Genomic DNA, 15,519 nt, shown 5'->3' on the forward strand with positions numbered 1-15,519 from the left:
TTTTGAGCAAAAGCGCTAGTTAAAGCATTTCGAATAAAATTGTTGCTGAAATTATTTACAGCAAGCACCATCTATTTCAATGTTTAGGTATACTTGTTACAGTAAGGCTGCAATCGCGGAATCATAGATTCCTTTCTGTGGAAAGAGACCTTCTGCCAAAACAGGGTCAGTGTTGAATGTAGATCTGATAGTTCAGTCTTAAGCAAGTATAGAATGGCTTTGCATTTTTACTGCTTTGGTCAAATATATTGATTTAAGGCACATTGTAAAGGTTATTAAAAGTTATTTAAGGTTGTTATTGTGGTTATTTAAGGTACATTGAAAAGCCTACCTGTTTCTCTGGCCTTCCAGAATGCCAAAGACATGTTGGATGAGTGGAGTTGGAGCATCAATAGCCAGATACTAACTATTGCTGTATGGTTTAGTTTAACAAGTTAATTGAATATTATCTTGAAAACCATATATATGTCCTTGCTTAGAAATGCATGGTTTTGAATAATAAGGGGACTCTGTTGTTTTGGTTTTTTTGGGGTTTTGGTTTTGTGTTTTTTTTTTTTTTTGCACTGATTGGGAGCTCTGAGAACTGAAACTGAAGGAAGGTAGCTTAGATCCTGCTTTAACACTGTTGCTTTTTTGAAGCTCTAGTCGGTACACATGCAAAGCATCCGACTGAGATGCAGGAGATGTGGGTGGGACAGAAACTGTGCAGGCCTTTCCCTTCTGTCCCATTACAGAAGCAGATGGATGGATGAGGTAATTTGCTTAGCTGGACTCCAGTAAGAGCCACCTCGCTGGTCTGGGCTTCAAAAAGCAACTTGCTGCTATGACAACAGGATACTGATTTGGTCATTTGAAGGAAAGTATGTGTATAGAGTGTTTATAGAATCTCTATAGTAACTAGAAATACTTAAAATATATATTGTGAAATAAATTATAAAAATAGTAATGTAGATGCTGTTATAATCAATATAAACAGTTATTACACATCTACTGCTGCTTTCTAATATATGGAGAGAGTAGTCTAAATAATGTAAGGAATTAATAATTCATGAAAAGCAGCCACTGAGCTTCAAAGAAGTCATTAAACACAATTTTTCAGATTTTTTGGCATTGTGAAGTTTCAGCATTCAAATCAAATAGCTTCAGATGTATGTATGCATGACATTCATGTAGTACTACTGCTTTTTGCAACTCAATCAACAGATGAAACATAAGTGAAACAGTTTATTTTTTCTGTTTAAAAACCTCACATTTTCTTCGATCAGTCTTTTCAACATTTCACATGGTGAGAAGAACTTGTTATATGTTAACTGTTAGAACAAACATACCCACAGGGGTTAATAGGTTTATTTTTGTTTTGACTGTGTCCCATCTGTTGTAAGCTTTTTTTTTTTTAATCTTGAATATATTATAGCTGTCTTTTTGAAAGAGGTGTATCCAGTTTCTATGTTCTACTAGCTGACTTTTAGAATAATCAAAAATGTATCAAATATATTTGGCCTAAGTTAGTGTTTTTCTCTGTCAGTTCAGACATATTTCATCTCCATAGTTAGTCTTAGGGGGAACGTTCTCATGTTCTCTCCACGTGAGGTCCCTTGCATAACCCACCCCAGATCTTGAAAATGTATGAGGATGTGCTGTTGCATCTCTGTAGATTTCAAACCCACTAAAATTCAGCAGAATTTTGGTTTTACATGCTCCAGAATATTTTAAGGGTTTTTCTTTGTGGTAGTAGTTATCTTTTTGTCTTGTGTGTATATATGTGGTGTCTAGCATCTAAGACCTCTGGATGCTACTGCACAGTATATGTTATACTAATCGGAGATCTCTGTAAAGTGACAGGGATATGAGAGTACTGTTCTGAAGATCTTGAGGATGCCATGCTGAGTTACAAGGTCGCCTTTATTGACTTTACGCAGCTTGTGCTTTTATACCTTCTGAGTTCTCTCCTTCACCACTTCATAGTTGAAAATCTTCCCTAGTATTTTTTCTATTTTGGGCAAAATTGGTAACTCTTATCATCTGAGACTTAGTATCGCTAGATTGGGAGTGTACTTGTCTGCTTGAAACACCTGTCTTGCTGTTGGCTTTTGAAGTTGCATGGTTTGAGGTTTTTTGATTCTGTAAAACATTAGTTATAAATTGCTGATGAAACAAGGGTCTAATATTTGAGGACATGGGGAGCTGATCCAGGGAACTTTATTTCTAAACACTGAAGCAGCAAATTCTAAGCTTCCTGAGATCTTAAGAGATTCAATATCTCACTGAAATCTTAAGCTTTTTTAACGGAAAGTTGGCCCATGTGATGCAAGTCTGTAGTAAAATGTGGAGATGAGAGATCCCCATCTTACAAAGGGGAGCTCTTCACTGTAAAATGCAATGTTACTTGTGCTTTTATATGTCAGAGTTTTTATGATTTAAGTGTTTTTTAACATGTTATGGCAGGTATTAAGGACTTAAATTAAGTGATTTACTGATACAGAGCCATTTTGGTAGAAACTCTAGCAAAAAAGTTGTTTCTGGTTTTTTGGTGTGGGGTTTTTTGGTATTTTTTGATTTTTTTTTTTTTTTTAAACTAATTTTGTCTTCTGGGTTTCTTGCAAAGTGAGCTAGTCTGTGACAGAGTAGTAGAGAAGATGAGATGTAAGAAAGTACCGCTGAGTAACAGCTCTGCTGAAACTCTTGTTCTGAGAGGAAGTTATGCTTTCTTTTAGTTTGTCTTATCCCACATTCCTTGAAGCTGTCTTTGCCATAAAGGACTGTTGAAGGACTATACAGAAAATTCAGAAGCTTCTGCTTCCTTAACCATTGTAATATAAATAAAAAATAGTTTTAGCAAAGATTTCATAAATCACTCAAGCTGGTGATCTTCATTTGAATGCTTTCTCTTTCAGTATTATCCTGCTAGAAAATACTGATTTAGAGGAAAAGAATACCTATATAAGAAAAGGAAATTTTGACCAGCTCTGTTCTGGGCTCAATCCAGATTCTGTTGTGAAGCATTTCTTGCAGTAGAAGAGCAGGTGAGTGATGCAGGTTCTTCTTTACATACGATTCTGTTTGTATCTTCTTGTATCTTGTTGTATCTCTATCTTTTCCTTCCCCTTCTTCCCACTCAGACAAGTGTGTGTGTGTGTGTGTGCGTGCATCACATCTACCTTATGCACAACATTTCCTTATTTTAAGACTAGAAGATGTGCAGAGAACAAGAAGGTTCTGCCGTGACTGCCTTCTGAATTAGTATATGTTCACAATCTAGCATACTGCTATATTTTGCAGTTACAAGTAAGATTTGCAAACTGAATTTTAAAAATAGCTTTGATAAAGACTAGTGTGGTCTAATCAGATTGATGGATGGTTGCTTTATTTTTCTATAATGCTCTGTTATTCTAGATTATATGCTCAAAATAGGTATGATATTATTTTTAAAAATGGAAAAGAAAATCCTATGCTTGCTTTTGTTGCTTGAAGATCTCTTAAAATGTAAAATTGAGATAAGTTAGCTTCACTGACAGACACAGGTCTATACTAGCATTCAGAATTTCCAGTCTGACTCAGTGGCTTGTAACTAATGGCACATTAAGTATATTTCCCCTGGAAAACATGTGCAGTAATTATATTCAAGTGCTTCTATTTTTAGAATGTGTTAGGGTGCCTTTAGTGCCTTGTGTTTAGACCAGCTGTTGCATTTTTTTGCAACTCTGATTTGCTTTTTTCCTCTGGAATTCTAGCAATTTGTCAAATGAATGAAACATTGGAGTAAGTGTGATATGTCTTACAAGGCACCATAAAGACCAGAAGTTTTTTTTCAAGATCTGCTTCTGTAGCAGAGTGCTTGAAACGAATAAATGTGAGGGATTAATCTTGAGAGAAAAAGGTGCAAGAGAGTATGTGGAATGCTGTGGTTTATTTTTTTAAAAATTATTTTTGGTATAACAAGACTTGAACAAATTGTGCATTGTTACCCAATATTTAGACAGTTGAAAGATTGTTTGTTTGCTTGTATCTAGAATATGTTAGTCTGTGTAAATTTTGAGGTATTCCCTCTTCCAGTTTTGAGAGAGAAGTCAGCTCTTTAAAAGAAGACTGAAAACCTCTAAGTTGTGTACCAGGTTCTTAGAAGTATGCATATTGTATAGGTTTCTTCACATGCTAAATTGGTGCAGAACGAGAGTATTTTTGTTATAGTTCCTCTTGTTTCGTACTTGTAGGTGTTGGTAGCGACAGATGCATTGAAGTACTACGTGCAAGAGATAGAAGAAACGACAAACCAGAACTTGGGTGTTAGAGGTAGGATTTAAGTGAAATATAAGTTGAAATGTAAGTGGCTTTTATGCTTCTGAGTGCAAAATGTACTTTACTGCTGCTAAAATGGGATTTTCACTTTTGATCATTTCAGCAAAGATGTACAATCTTCAACAAAGATCTACAGCCACTAATCAGAGTTAACTTGAGGGAATCTAGGATGAACCTGCTTGGTTTTAATTAGAATTATTTAATAACCAATTACCACTGCTGTCTACATACAGAATCAAGAAGGGGGAGTGGTGTTTTAGAGTTTCTCCTGAGGAATGAGCTAATTCAAATCATGACACTGTGACTCAGCTTCCTGCTACATGGCCATGTAAAAAAATAAAATTTTGCCAGATTTGTTGACATAGAGTGAAAATGTAACAAATGTCAACAGTGAGAGGGTGTTACCTTATGGCTTGGTGGCATTTTGTTGTTCGATTTACAATTGAGAGAAAGTAACTTTTTTTTTTAAGCTTTTAAAGTTAGATGACTGACCTAGGGTAAAAGTGTAACATCAGCAGATTTTCTTTTGTTTTCACGGATAAATGGGAAAAAAAAAAAAGAAATGCAGGGACAGGATATCACACCTTTTGTCCCTCAACTTCATTTCACTTTGCTAAGAAGGTATACATTCTTTGAAGGGATAACACCCCAAGTTGCTATATTTGTATCTTCTGTAGATCTGATAAACCTAATGTGACCTTGAGAGCTTTTTGCACTTATCCTATGTTTTGTTGGATGTGTCAGTGCAATTTAAACATTTAAAGCTGATATTGTGAAGCTATTTATGAAAATATCTGTATCATGAATGCATCTATCAATACCCCCAATACTACTTGAGGGCTAAGAGTCAACTGTTAAATCTTAATGTAGGGGTTTTAAGGTTAAAAGGTTTTAACTGAGCTATATAATTTTAATCAGGTTCATCTGCCAGAGGAAAGAGTTGGAAGCAGTGGGATGTTATCAAGAGCCAGACAAAGAAGCTAATTTGACAAAGAAATGTTAACAGAAGTCTCCCTAGGAAAAGAATGTAATATACATAGAGGCCTGTGGGTAGGAGAGGAATAGTTGGGTTCTCTTTTGCAATAAGATCATCTGGTTTGGATGCAAGAGTGTTCAAAGTTAGAAAAAGCAAAGAAACAACCTCTTTATTTTATAATAGATGGAGCCTTATGGATTTCCAGGAAAACAATGAGATTTATTGAAACACTGTTGTGGAATTTTAATTTAGGATTGTTGTGCTTTTCCTAAAATGTTGTGATCTGCTGTGTTTTACCTGGTTAGAAGTGTATGCCTCCTAAAGTTTTGAGCTAAAAAAATCACTTTCTGCTAATACCTTTGACAGAGATACTTTGGGCAGCCTCTAAACCACTCATTCGCGACAGAGTCCCCAGAGAGGGACTGGACAAAAACCAGGCATGGTTTTGGAAAAGGTCTGCTACAGAAACGTGCCCTCTGCATACTCTCTGTATGTATGCAGGATGCTGAGCACAAGGGAACACGGGATATGCGAGCAGAAGCGCATGTCTTCTTACCATTAAGGATAGCTATTCCTCTTTTCCTATCCCTTCTAGAACATCTTCTAACTAAGTTTTATGAACTCTAAAGTAATTTTGTTGTAGGTTATGAAAAGCTTGTATGAGAAAAACATTTGCAAAATCTACAGAAAGAACTAACAGCTTCATGTGTAAAAACTTTACATTTCTTGTATTTGGAAAGCCATTTTGATAACTGAAACTGCAGAGTTAAAATATGCAAATGTCCTGTCAGTTTGATCATCTTTTAGATAATCCCTACTACCTCCCTAGTTTCCCAAAGGTTGGGAACCCAGCTTTGAGAGCTCTTCCTTCTTCTCTAGATGACTATTTAAGTGATTTCAGAACCAAATTCTCCATCTGGTATCTATTTCTAGAACTGGCTACCTGCTCTCTGGGAGTCCAAAGAATGAAGGTGAGCTTTTGTTCCTCAGACTTATTGTTATTGACTTGTATTTAAATTAAAAAAAACTTCCTCCTTCTTCATACTTATGAACCTGCTAAAGCTGTTCAAGGGCTTTGTGTCTGATTGTTTGGAAAGAAAAATCTCTAGGAGAGTTAATTTTATGAAATTATTTTCCTTTGTGGAAATTTAAATATTTTGTTTTACGTTGTATTGATTCAAATGCAAGTGGTTTTCACTTGTCAAATGAATTTAATTATTTTGTTATGGGCTGGTTTCATGTTAAGTTGCACATGTATGAACTGTCATGTCTTACAAAAGATGCAGCTATGGTGTGCTATGCTTGTTCTCCAGTCTGAGTTGGGCTCGCTGCATGCACTGCACTCTCCAGATGGGCTTTAGGTAGCTAACATTGATGCATTATTGGGAATGAATGTACTCTGCTTAGGTCACGGCAGAGAGCCAGTTGTTCAACTGAAGCATGGCCCTCTTTGACCCCTGTGTACATGATTCAGATCAGTAACTCCTGTTCATATTGAAAACCTGAAGGTATTTCAGGTATCAATTTTGAGTTCTCACACTTTCTGAAGTCTATCAGGGAAGTTTACTGTGTTTTCATTGGTTATGCAGATGGTTCAAGATTTTAATGAAAAAATTGTCACTTGTTATAACAAAGGTGAAACATGAGATAGTATTGCCTACATTGAAGCAAAGATTAAATTCAGATTTGATATTGTAGTGTAACTTTAAATTGAAGGTACTTTATGTGGGGGGAAAAAATCGTTTTTGGTCTCCCTGATACCTCACTGGGAGAAAGAAAAGGCAACATGTTAAAAAGAAAAGGGGAGGGGGGGAGGAACAGGGTTATATCATCTCATTGTCTCAAGCCTGATCTTGCAACAAGATGGAAAAGGCAGTCTTGTCTTCTATGGGCTTTTGTAGAAATACACAGAAATGCAGTTACTACCATTAATATGCAATGTACTGAAGTTATACTGAGTGCAAGAATTTGCCTGCAGGCTTGCATTAAGGGTTTAGACCTTTACTGTTTGACACAAAATCATGATGCTGAAGTTTCAGAAAAGTGGAAAAAAATGTAAGGAAATAAGAATTACTTTTCCCCTGCTGGGATATTTAAGATCAATTATTAAATAACTCAGTAAAAAATTCACACTTGCTTCAAGGTAGTCTAATTGGATTCACTTTAATGTACTGTCCTATCTCACTGGAAGAAAAACTGGGGATTTTTTGACAGCTTAAGTTTTACTATATTAATAATAATAATATAATCATCTAAGTGATATACAGTTACCAATGTGCACATAACAGAAATGAACAACCAACTAGGTTCATGTTGTGAGAAATAGAACTGGAAAATGGCAGTTCACTATTTACTTTTTATTTCAGGTTTCTTTGGCCACTACTCTTGATAGGAGATATTTCTATAACCTCACTCTGCTTGTAGCTTGGACTTAGTTTAATTTCCAGACTGAATTTGCTCAAAGCCAGTTCATGTGGTAATCTTGCCATATTTTGTATGTTAACATGGTCTTAAATGGTTTTTATTGCTTTTTTTTTTTTTCTTTTCCCCTATGAAGAATTGTATTTCCCATCACTACTTAGAGTTTTGGAGGGTGCAATAATACCAAGTCCTAAGAGATACTGGATATTTTTTTGACAAAGATGTGACTAGTAATATTTTAGACTTTAGTCGGTACCTAGCAGATACAGAAGGCCCTTTGGGTCTTTTTAGTATTTGCTAAGAGATGAGCCATCTGGTAATTCTAGCTCATAGCTTCATAGTGCCATGTGATGCTTTTTTAAGATTAACATATAAGGACATATTTTTATTCTCTGCTGTACAGAAAAGTGAGTAAATCATTTATATTTTATTAATGTTGAGAGAACTGGTTAGTGTTATTCCTTTGTTCAGAAAATTCTCAGGTGGAACTTTGAAAGGTTTTTGGTTTTCTCTCTACTGCCTTGTGTTTATGTAGAATATTTGTGGAAGGAGACTGCAAAATTTCAGCACACTGCAAGTGTCTAAGAGCTGTGATCCCATTTAACATACACTTTTTACTGGCTTTAAAGTACTATAAAATAATGATAGGCTGATCTGTGCCATCAGTTGTTGTGTTGCCATCAGCTGCATTTCTTGAGGATTCAGTGAAAAGGCATTTAAAACCTTGTAGCGCTGTTGCGTGTGCCCTATATAAAGTACAAAGTGATGGAGAACATTCTTAAAACTTGTAACTTTACTGCTGATCACAGAAAAGAAAGTTAGCTTTTGTCATATGTTTTTCTTCAGGTCACTGATTTTTAGTAACAGTCTTACCTTAAAGGAGTTTCACACTTAAAGCTCAATATGTTAGTCTTAACGCTTCTCTCATTGGCCATAATCACTTTTAGACTAAAATAAGATCTTTTTTTTTTTTATTTTGCAAGTCAGCCTTTTATTAATACTTAGGATGAGTCTCTGTTGCATGAGTAAAGATATCTTACCTCAAGCAGTCCCTTCTGTGCATCTGTAAGAAACCATTATTGCTTTGAAGTCCTGAAAACTGTGTATCCAGCTTTTTTCTTGTTATCCCTCTTTTAAAGTATTTTGTGTAGTTCTTTCTCATAGTTGAAGCTGATTAATTATGCAAGTTAAACACTACAAAGTGAGAAGGTGAACATGCTTCAAATGAGGAAGAGCTGAAGTTTGTATTCTGCAAATAAAATAAAAAGTAATCAGTATAATGGATTGTTTCAATTTTCAGTCGTGTGTCTGTCCACGAGTCCTGCCCCCCCCCCCAACAGTTAAACTAAATGTGCTTTCACTGGTAATGGGCTGGTGGAGTCCTTGGTGATGTTCTCAGGATAGGTTTCACCTGTCCTAAGAGCTCAGTGGAATAATGTGTTCTTGGCAGTACTTTCAGACCAGTTATCAATGATGAACATCTTCCACTCTAGGAAGAGAACCTTGTTTTATCAGAAGAGGTTGATAATGAATAGTAACTTTAGGGAGTTCATGGCATGAAGGGAAAACATGCTCAGTTCAGGAAGGTTCTTTGTATCAGTAAAATTATTATTCCAAGTCATTATTTTCTCATTGTGTTAGGTCTCCTAACAGTAAAGTATGTTAAGAATCTGAAGTAGGACTTGGCACATGGAATCTTAAAAGCTAAAAGGGAAGGAGGAATATGGTATTTGATTTTTTCACAAGTTAGGGGCTTTACATTTACTGCTTGCTTTCCCTTTTCTAGGACACAGACTCTCACTCAATGGTTGTTTGTGCTCTTACCTGCTCAAATGCAATTTTTTTTTTTTATTTGTTGCTCAGCTAAGTTCAGGCATACACATAGAAGCTGATCTCTGAAAGGCTAGAATGAGTTTAAATGTTCAAAGGTTTGCAAAGTCAGGGTGGGGGGTTGCAAGTTTTCTGACTGCCTTTATAGACACCTGGCATAAGCTTTATATTTCTATTTTTATTTATATTCCTGCTTTTTTCTATTTTGGAAATGACATGATGAACCTCATTAAAAACAAAAACTATCTTATCTAAGATATACCTTAGTTGCAAAAGGAAAGCTGAATGCTTATTTGTGTAACTTTTTATCAAAATCTGAGTTCATGTCATAAGTACAACTACAGTGGAGAAGATAAAGGAACAGAACTTAAGACAGTTCGATTCCAAGGAGGGAATTGAACTGCTAGGAAATCTGGAAAAGAAAGTATTAACTTATATGAAATTATTATTATTATTTTAAATGAAAAAGTAGTTTGGAAGCACCAAAATACGAATTACAGCATTGCTTTTGATGCTTTCATATCAGCCTGTCCTTAAACAAAATTAACAATTCATTTTGGTCCATCATGCAAAGTATGTAGTGCAGCAGGGGAGAATAGGGAAAGAAACAAGGAGCTCAAGTTAACCTGTGAACTTGTTGACAGCCTTGGTTTTTTTTATCTACAGGGAATGTAGAATTACACTGACACATTTTTTGTCACAATAATTAGTTTTCTAATTAAGAAAACTAAAGAACTTCATTTCTATCCCATTGTATGCTTTCCTAGCATTTCTGTGAGTTAGTTCTTGTATTAGGTGAATGCATTTAGTTCCCAATTAAGATGTACATCAGTGCTGGGTTTTACAGAGCTATGTAATCTTTTCTGGAGTAGGGAATAATTTTGAACCAAAACCTTTCTGGCAGAAAATGTGGTTGATGACACTTGATGTTTCATAATTCATTTACGTTTTGCTGAAATTTCCTTTAAAGAAAATGAAACAAAAGGGATCTGTAAAGTTCAGATATTTCTTTAAAAAAAAAAATTCAAATGTGATAGTTCAAAATTATTTTATTTCAGAAATTTCAGTTTTATTTTGTGGGGGAAAAAACTCCACAAAAATACAAACAATGTATTTAGAACTTAGAACAATGTTTGAAATGGAAGCAGAATACCTTTTTTATGTTAGTTTTTCCATATTCACTGGACTAGTTATTCAGAGTGCCAGCACAGTTCAAATAACCCAGTCAAACAACAAAATTGTTCTCCCATAGATATTTCCTAGATATCTTTGCATCAAAAAATCACTTTGGGAAGAAAAAAAATTACTTTTTTGTCCAGCTTATAATCAGGTAACATGAAAAAGTCATTGATCTGCCATTGCAAAGCAAATATCTGAATTAGTATCTGCAAATATGGTATGGGATGTAATGCTTTGATTTTAATATTGCAGGCATTATTTGACCTGATCCTGCTCTTTTTGTCCTCTTTTCTACTCCTGTTTTTCCTGTTTTCCATTCTTTTACCAGATGCCTAATAAAAACTTACTGCTACTGTTGTGAAATTAACACAAAGATCCATCTCTCTCTCAACATCTGCCCTGACAATGTTTTTCTAAGCCTTAATAGTCACTTTTAAAAACTCTGAATCCCTCCAGTTTCTTTAACTTGTCACTGCTTTCTCCACTTTAAGGTAAATGCTGAAGTCCTTTTGGTGTTCCCCTGGGTTCATGCCATCTTTGTGTCCTTTTGGTTTGGCCAAACACAGAGAATGGTAAATACGATATGAGATAATAAATGGTAGGGTGTGCCTTTGAAATAAGAAGTGGAGGGCAGGAAGGACCTTCACTAATGGACTCAGAGCACTTGACTCACTGCTTTGTTGTTTTTTAGCTGTTTGACTTTTTTTCTGTCACTGCCCTTGGAATGGTCTCTAGCTACTGTTCAGGTGTCCAGCTCTTTTCCTGATGCATTCCTTAGCAGCTGTACCTGTTTCTACTCTAGGTCTTCTCTGCAATACAAATACAAACCATGTGTCTACAATACATGATATGTGCAGTGGTTTGAGCTTGGAAAGACGAACGTTTTTTTTCTTCTCGCATAGAATTTTGGTTTGGTGGTGAGATCAGAGAGGGTGCTAGCACTGATATGAACAGCACTATGATGAATAGCATGGGAATAATACCTGCCAGTAAGACAGGATGTTTCTTGATTTTCAGCTGGTATTTTGCAGCAATACGTAAATGTTTCTTTACAAGAACATAAGCCAGGGGAATTTTGGTGTTTTGGTTAGAAACAGAAAATCTGGGTTAGGCTTTTTCAAAGGTTTAAAACCTTTAAAACCTGAACTCAGAACTGATTTGCAGTATAGCCTAATCTACTACTGCTTGTTGAGTGAAAGTATTCAGAGAGAAACAGCATAATTTTAGAACTATTTTTGTTTTGATATATCTAAAGGTAATTCTTTTCTAACAAGAAGAAAAAAACAGGCAAGAGAAACTTCGACTTTTAACTGCCTCACCATATAAAAAGCTTCATGTAAATTATCTTGAGAGAAGATGATGTTTTTCATAAAACATCTAAGCTTATTTTGAACTTTGTGACTGAAATTTTGAGCAGCTGGTTGTTGCTATGTACAATGAATAATTTTTTGAAAATTTTGTGCATATTTGGACAGAGAAGATCATGTTGTTTTCTTTAAAAATAGTCATATGTTCAACTACTTTGTTTCGCTATTAGTGCCTGCTCTTCAGATTGATTTTTGAAGTGGCGTGTTTTGTGACCTGAGACTCATCAAACCAAGATCCTCTGCAGTAAAATACACACTTGAGACAGGAGAGTTCATCTTGAGCTAACCATACAAAGAATAAGAATCAAATATTAAAGCCTGTTTCTTCACACAATAAATCAAAAAAGGTACATATGTGTGGTGATAACTTTGTCTCTTTCAGCCTTTTCTTATAGATAGATAGTCTGTTCTGAAATATGGTTTCAGGAACATCACTATCAGGTTCTCTGTTTACATATGCTCTTCCATGCCTTTGGGAAACTACTGGAAATCCTTCCAGTAATTTCAATTATGTTTTATTTTATTAGATTTTTAATTTTAACTAAATGTGAGTGAAAGTTCCAGTAAATATCAGTATATAAAATGTTGTCTTGTACATATGATCATCTTTAGTAGCTGTATGAAAATTGTACCAGAAAGGAAGATCCACATCTTCTATAAGTTTATGTCCTTTCCTTAATTTTTTTCATGCAGACTTGCTGTACAAGTTGTGAAACTTTTGCTGGTGAGAGTTTTTGTTAGTCTGTAATATATTATTACTGAAGGCAGAAGAGGAGAGATAGGGAGCAAAGGATTAGCCTCCATTAAAAAACTGAAATTAAAGAAGGAAGCTTTTACAATTCCCTCTGAGATGACTGTGCTTCAATCATTTCAGATTTGTATTTTGTAATGTGTTTTATCAGGAGGGTGGAACTGAGTGACTCTGCTAAGTTTTTTAGGCAGACACGCAGCCTCCTCAGATCTTTCGGTAGGATTTAGAAGAGATGATTCATTGTTGCATTTTTATTTTTAACTTACTTCTTGCTTTCATATATAAAAATGAATAATAGCATAGCTTTGAAGTATTTTCTTGAATTTATTTGTAAAAGTGACTATAAAATTTAGAACTTATCATTAAGAACCTTTGCTCAATTGAAATTTTCTAATAAAAATAATTTTTCTCTGCAGTTTTATTAGAGGAAAAAAATATACCTATAAATGTCAAAAGCTATTTCCAAATAACATCATTTTTACCTTTTAGAATGGATTGTATAAAGGTTTATGTAATGGGGGGGAGAGGGAGGAGGAAGAGTTTTTGTTTCATCTTATCACCTTCCTGACACCTGTAACTAAAAGATAAGAAGTTTTGATGAGTGTTTGTCCTGGTACAAAAAGACTGAGATTTAGATTAAGTTTCTCTGCTTTTTGTGAGAGATGGAATAAATATTTCCTGCATCTTGCAAGAATGCCTCTAACAGTGCTCTTAAATGGTGCCTTCCCTCTGTCCAGCTGAAGATTTTTTCAATGTCAAAATTAAATGTTTATTAAGTTACAGAGAAAACAGAAAAACAACTTTAATCTGGGTTTCAGGGAAATCCAGTTACCAATCTTGCTGCAAAAAAATACAAAAGCATTTAGGTACAGCTGTATCTATACCTACGACATATCTGAATTCCATTTAGAGTTGTGTGTCCAGGTGACACTAATAGCAATTACATTTTCAATTTGAAGGCACAATGGTAGGCCCTTAGCAAGGAAAGAGTAAGCAGGAGAAATGTTCATATGCAACACGTTCTCTCTGGAGAGATTAAAGAACAAAGCAAATTCATTGCAGAATGTCTTTAAGAATTGCACCAGGTTTAACTTCAGGGGCGGGGGGGGGGGGATTAGCTGACTAAATCTTTTCCTCAAGAAGGAAGGTCAGAAAAAATTTGCAGTTGTAGTCTGACAACAACATTTTTCTCTTCTTCAAAATATTCCCTCCCTGTTCTGTGGCAGAGAGGATGTGGTCCTGAGAAAAGCCAAGTGGGACAGGGTAGTGGTTCCAACTGGGCTAGCAGGGCCTGGGGGTGTCTCTCTTGCTTCCCTGTCCCTGGCGTCTCTTGGTTTCACTCTCTCCACACGTGGCCCTGGAGAGCACCAGATATAGTACTGGGTAGAAAACACTCAATTCCGATTCATCTTGTTCAAATTCACTTGGCACCTAAGAACTTGCTGTTACAAGCATCTCAATACCTTTATAACTTTCACAGTGGGTAACAGGTTGCTTATTATCAAGTTATTTCTCTACTCTTATAACTAAGCAATTACCTTATGCTATAGTGTTAAAACACTGTTGTCACCTAGACCCAATCTGTTCCAACCCCTACAGATCCTTTGGGGATGTTCAAGTTGCAAAAAAATGTAAAATAAAAAGAAAAAAAAATGGTATAGTTTTGCTAACATTTATATAATCTGAATGCAGGATACGGTGTTAAAACATGGTGCTTAACGGTAACAAGCTGTTTGAAAGTTTTGGCTTTCTTCTCGTTTCTAATTCTGCCCAGCAATTGACCTGGTCCAAATCACTGATATCTATAATGTGCATTAAGAGTATCTGTTGAACAGTGAATTTTATTGTATTCCTCAAGGACTTAATATTTCTTTTCAAGGAAAAAATTGTTTAATCTGAAAGAGTTATCAAAATTTAATACAGAAATTTCAATATACTGACTCTTAATGACTAACATGGCATCAGAATTCAATGGGAAAATTAAAAGTAAATGCCCTTTTTGAAAGTGAAATGTTCCTTGCTCCTAAGACAGATGGTATTACTTTTAAATTTTGTAGCATGTACGTAGCATAATAGGCAAACAAGTCAAGATACTACCATGATGAAGGATGGTTACCATTTCTGGTATCTAATGTACCTTCTGCCTTCAGGAATCCACCTGAATGTAGACATTGAATGCAGACATTTACTGGGAAAGTGAAGAAGATGCTGCTGCTGAGCCAGCTAAGGCAGATTAGCTCTTTGTGGTAGTAAGATGATGATGGACTAAGGAATTTGGTGAACGTTTCCAGTGCATTTCCAGTGTGTCAGCTCAGTTTATACAGAAACTTCAAATGTCAAAATGGTGTACTAATGCAACTGGTGCATTAGCTTAAATATGGAGTCAGACAAAAAGCCCTCATCTTGTCTTTCTAGCTTCATTTATGCTATAGCAGAGCTGGCAAGAGGAATAGTCTGTCTTTTAACCGATTCAAAAGCAGGGGATCAGAAGCTTAAACGGAATTGTCCCAGGGATCTGTTAGTATGTGCTTTCATGGCTACATCACTGGCTAGGGTTCAGGAGACTGGTATTAATATTTCTGCTACAGATATGCTGCATGTCCTTGGGCAAACTGCCATATCTTTCTGGTCTTATGGTCTGTTTTTCACCTAAACTAAATTCTGGGGACAGAGGCTGATGATTGCTTTATCTGTAAAAT

The 15,519-nt window shown here is 35.5% G+C and overlaps 1 long non-coding RNA gene across 1 annotated transcript; it reads left to right on the plus strand.

Annotated features, from left to right (window-relative positions):
• Positions 1-297: 297 nt before the first annotated feature.
• On the plus strand, positions 298-12,403 carry LOC142088629 (uncharacterized). The gene is made up of 4 exons (XR_012675888.1): positions 298-860; positions 4,212-4,290; positions 6,152-6,243; positions 12,240-12,403. It is a non-coding gene; the product is annotated as an uncharacterized LOC142088629 (long non-coding RNA).
• Positions 12,404-15,519: the final 3,116 nt, after the last annotated feature.

The sequence above is a fragment of the Calonectris borealis genome, chromosome 15, assembly GCF_964195595.1.
Source record: "Calonectris borealis chromosome 15, bCalBor7.hap1.2, whole genome shotgun sequence".
Taxonomy (NCBI): domain Eukaryota; kingdom Metazoa; phylum Chordata; class Aves; order Procellariiformes; family Procellariidae; genus Calonectris; species Calonectris borealis.